At 34.6% G+C, this 4,888-nt stretch overlaps 1 protein-coding gene across 3 annotated transcripts in view; it reads right to left on the bottom strand.

Moving 5' to 3' along the window:
* LOC103156109 (vitamin D3 receptor A) overlaps positions 1 to 4,888 on the bottom strand; it is a 126,928-nt gene that overhangs the window by 67,472 nt on the left and 54,568 nt on the right. The window contains exon 1 of one of the 3 annotated variants that reach the window (XM_016664061.1): positions 3,345 to 4,779. The exons of the other annotated variants lie outside the window; for them this stretch is intronic. The gene's annotated coding sequence lies outside the window, so the exon portion shown is untranslated. Of the gene's footprint in view, positions 1 to 3,344; positions 4,780 to 4,888 lie in introns of those variants that run through there. 3 annotated transcript variants of the gene reach the window in all.

Genomic DNA, 4,888 nt, shown 5'->3' with positions numbered 1-4,888 from the left:
ATTGATTGAAATGGTTAGTATAGGAGTTAATAATCAGACACAAAAAAGCTTTGGAGGATTTTTTTTTTCTGACACTATAGAGGGTCCCGGGTCAAATTGACCCGGGAACATTATAGCTGTACATCAGAAACGAACATAACACGAGGGTTAAAAGCTCACAAACTATCACTATTGCTTCTACGTCATCAGCCGTGTTTGTTTACCAGTGATTCTTGAGAATAGGGACAAAACAGGTCCTATGGATAAAGCACAAAATTTGAATAAAATCTACACAAAATATTTTTTTCAAATATCTAACTAAACTAACCTGGGTCATGTGAGCACAACAATGTATATTTTCCTGGTGTTTGCTGATTTTTTTTATTTTAAACATTGTAGTAGGTGGCTGGTGTCTTTAATATCCCTTGTCCAGGAGCAGAACTCAATACAGTATAATAGTTTAAAACAATTAAAGAAATACTAAAATTATATATTATGACAATTAAGTATAAGTAGTCATATAAATAATTATAAAAGTATCAATAAATTGAATTAAAAATCATTTTTATATATTTTCCAACTTCATTGAAATTTGTCCCTAGTTTTTGTCAAGACCGTCAGTCATAAAAATAATATTAAAAAAAATCAGGCATTATTGGGGGCCACCAGCACTTCTGAGGACCCCATGACCTTTGTCTTCCTTTGCTGAGAGGGCTAGTTAGCTCTGGTTAGCTTATGTTATTCTTTAGTTTTTTTTTCTTCTTTTTATTCCTAAGTTGTTTGTCACAACCATGATGTGTCAACTCCATAACTGACAATTTACAAAACTTTGATGAAATTTTGTTAAATAAAAGCTTAATTTTGGTGTACTGTAAAGATTTCATGGACCTGATGAGGTACAATATGGCCTCCTTCAGAGTAACATCATATAAATTGAGGTAGTTTGGCATTTCGTCAACTCCGTCAGATGTTAACTCCAGAGATTTTGTGACTCTTTCAGTGAAATTGTTGACAAATCTCACTTAAATGTGCAGTTAATTCATTTTATTATATTTTACATAAATTGCATTACTTCACATGTATCAAGTATTTTATTTTACTCACTAGTTTGTCACCACCTTCAGTTCTGTGTCAACTCCATCGTGCACTGTCAACTCCGTCAGATAGACTTTTTGTTTTTTGTTTTAAATAATATTTTTTTTTGTTTCTTGAGAAGCATTTGTCTGTAAAAATGAGTAAAACATCACTAATAGGGTCATTAAAAAATTATTTTATATTTATTTTTGTCAGGTGGTGATGACAAAGTTCTGGGTCAGGTCGATTAAAAATGTAATTTAAAAAAAAAATATTGCAACTGGGAGCCTGCACCTTAGCATCTTTACATTTCCAAAACATTATTTGTCATATCTGCACACATAAGATTGAGAAATAAAAAAAAATTGGGGAAAATTAAAACCCATTTTGTCCCTATTCTCAAGAATCACTAATTCACGTGTGATATAGTGGGCTTTTCCGGGATTTTCTCTCTGAAATCTTGTTGTCGGTGAGAGAAATTGGTTCGTATGTGGTGTGTTGCTCTTGCCGTGTGGCTGGACACACTACACAATCGAACCTGATCGAACCGTTATACCTACGATATTTTGTTGGCTACCATCTCTCAGGTTTTGACAGTTTTGTGAACTGTCGGCTGTGTGTAGTGTGAACTGGGCATTACACTAAGGAGATGAGGAAAGAAGGATCAGTGGGGAGTTGAGCCTTTTTTCATCCAGTGTCATTAACAGAAAGAGAAAAAGGCAGAAAGAAACGATAAGCCAATAAATTAAAATGAGGTTGATGGCTCATTTATCGTGTGATTAATTGATTTATTGTTTATTGCGACAGGCCTATCACTTGTTTTACTTATTAGCACTAAAAAACAAGTTTCTTTTTAGAATGCATGATGACAGATGAGAATCAATATATCCTCATCAAGAGCTGCTAAAATAGATTATGTGAACAGGGCCAAAGGGAGCGTCAGCTGATTCGTGTGCTGTGTCATGCATGCACAGCTAGAACGACAGCCAAGACTCAAATAACCCAGACACTGATGTGAACGGATTATGTTAGAAGAGTTATTAATAATGTAAACATTTAACTTTGAACACCTATGTTCACTATGAAGAGCAGCTCCTCACAACAATTTCAGATAAATTTAATAACAGTGACAGAAGATGTAAACTCCAGCTTCCAGTCGAAGTAAGGCAAGTCATTCAACTCCAACTTAAACTTAGTTATTAGCCTATAAATGTGTGAATGTTTTTGAGTGCAACTGAGTGATTGTGGCTCCACTGAGAAGCCCTTTGAGTGGTCAGAATGATTAAAAAAGTGCTCTATAAATTTAGTTAATTTACCATTTGACAGACCACCTTGTAAATTTCAAAGCAACAGCTCAATGAAAGAGCCAGGAGATGCAAATCAGGGTTTGATGTGAGCCTTAAGAATGAAAAGAATCTGAATTAAACTTTAGAATGACGTAGCAGCAAAAGTAAGGACTCTAAAATCTACCAGACGTATTCTCAAGATATCCGCACTATTCAGAACAGAGGCACATCCAAAGCTGTAACACAATTCAAAGGCATGACAGGAGTTGATGTTCCACAAACTAAACTCACCTTTCCTTCCGTTTATGCCAACATAACACATTTTTCAACATCCTAGCACAGTTGGAAAGATGGGATACAGCGTAACAACAAAAGAACTGCAGCTGTATTGTGATTTTATATTCCCACTTAATTTATTTAAAAAGAAAAACTAGAGGTTTCATGAACTGTTCAACTTTAATATTTAACTTTTTTCAATAACTACATAACTTACCAGCCTAACTGTACATTAGGCTAATCTAATGATAAAATGTGTTTTGTAGCAAAAATCTTTTCAAACTTATTTTTGCCCCACCTTTAACAGTAGTTGAAGGAATACCTTTTTACATTAAAGTCCATCATTTTTATGGTAACATAAAAAGGGAATTATAGCCTGTATCTTAAAAGCTATATCCTTGTTTCAAAAGCACCTCATAACGGCCAAACCAATCCCCATGGCTACCATCAGGGTGTGTTGAGGACTATTCATTTAGCTACAGTCTACATTTACAACTACAGTGAATCCAACACACAGGACCTAAAACATTTCAGCTTTCACCACAGGTTCCACAAAACACGTCACCATGTTTTATTATAAGAAACATTAACCACCAAGATAATTAACATGGCATTACAGATCACTAAAGATACTTCTTAAAGGCAATTTACAGACTTCCTGTTTACACCAAAACAAAATGTGTACTGGAAAAAGAAGGAAAGAAAGAAAAAAGAAAAAAGGACACATACAGTTAGGCAGCACTCCTATGGCTGTTACTTCTTTGTGTGCTCATGTTTATGTTCCTGTTCCTGCATTGTCCCATTGTGCTCTGATGAACTGTATTGTTCTGTTACCAAGAACTGCTGAACTTATTCTCATCCAACAGAAACTACAACTTGGTCAAACTATTCTTACCCATTCATTCAAAACCCTGCATTGTATCATAGTGTTATGTTACGGACACAATGCATACAGCTTTTCCTACAACCTACACAATGTGGCCCTGGCCAAGTAGTTGCGTGGGTCACATTATCTGATAGCAGCTTAGACATTATGTCATTTAAATTGGCCATTGTTTCTGAGGCAGGTTTTGCCAGGGGTACAATGGCTGTCTGAATGTGGTCCAAGTGAAACAAATAACACATTAAACCAGGTTGTAATTGGGAACAGATCCCTGCTGGGGTAAACTGTGGTCTGAAAGACAGCGCAGACAGATGGAGGTGAGGACTGGACACGCACTGAAAAACAGTTGTTTTTTTTGTTAAGGTTTTATATCAACATTTCCCCAGACGTTGATGTCCGAGATGCTGAAAGCATCACATTGCAAAATCTTACCAAAACAAAGAAGAAAAAAAAAAAGACTTCAGCAATTGTTATACTGACTGGATAAAATTTGTTTTAAAGTTTTAATATTGCTGAAAATAGAGCTCTAAATGAAGTTATTTTTCTTGCTGTTATTTCCAGCTGTAGATCATGTAGAACTAAAAGGGAAAGGCTTGTTTTTTCATTTAGTTTTTTTTTTTTTTTTTTTTCCTTCAGGCTACCAAGGGCGTCTAAGCAGTTCCTGTGTGGTCTCTCTGTGTGTGCGTGTGTTATAACACCACAACAAATGCTGGATGACTTAATTTATATATTTAACTGAACAGAGTGAATGATATTAGTCTTACATAGATATGGTTAAAATGACAAACCAGTTTAGTTTTTAATCATGTCTTTGCCAATGAAAACATACATTTTTACCCCATTTCTAATCAAATATTACTGAACATTCAAATGCTAATTTACCATATTTAATTCCCTTGACAGGCGTGTCGTTTGTAGTCTTTGTCATTTAGTAATTTTCCACTTGCTGCTGAGCTTCATCAGCTGTTTACTGCATGTCAGTGTTGACTCCACACTAAGAAATAATCCTGTAAATTTACAGTAAAATACTGGCAGCTACAGATGCCAGAATTTGACTGTAAATGCACAGTAGCTGTACCGTAATTAATTCTGACAGATTACCTTTAAAGTAAGTACAGTATAGATCAGGGCTTAAAGTAAAAAAAAACATCCTGAGCCTGAAACTTATAGTTATGATAGAAATTAACTATAGCGTTGCTATTGCCACAGTTTAATAAAAAGTGTCTTTGAATAGTGCAAACAATTGCTTCTAACAATACAATTAACAAGCTAAACACTCAAACTTAAATAAGACTTCAGTACATTTCAACTCAAAACAAAATGTAAAATGTCTGTATGGAGTTAGATTTGTTTCACAATTATTCAATAAAAAAAAAATCATGTCAAACAA

Source organism: Poecilia formosa, unplaced genomic scaffold, assembly GCF_000485575.1.
Source record: "Poecilia formosa unplaced genomic scaffold, Poecilia_formosa-5.1.2 Scaffold464, whole genome shotgun sequence".
Lineage (NCBI taxonomy): Eukaryota > Metazoa > Chordata > Actinopteri > Cyprinodontiformes > Poeciliidae > Poecilia > Poecilia formosa.
This window is presented reverse-complemented; position numbering and strand designations above follow the sequence as displayed.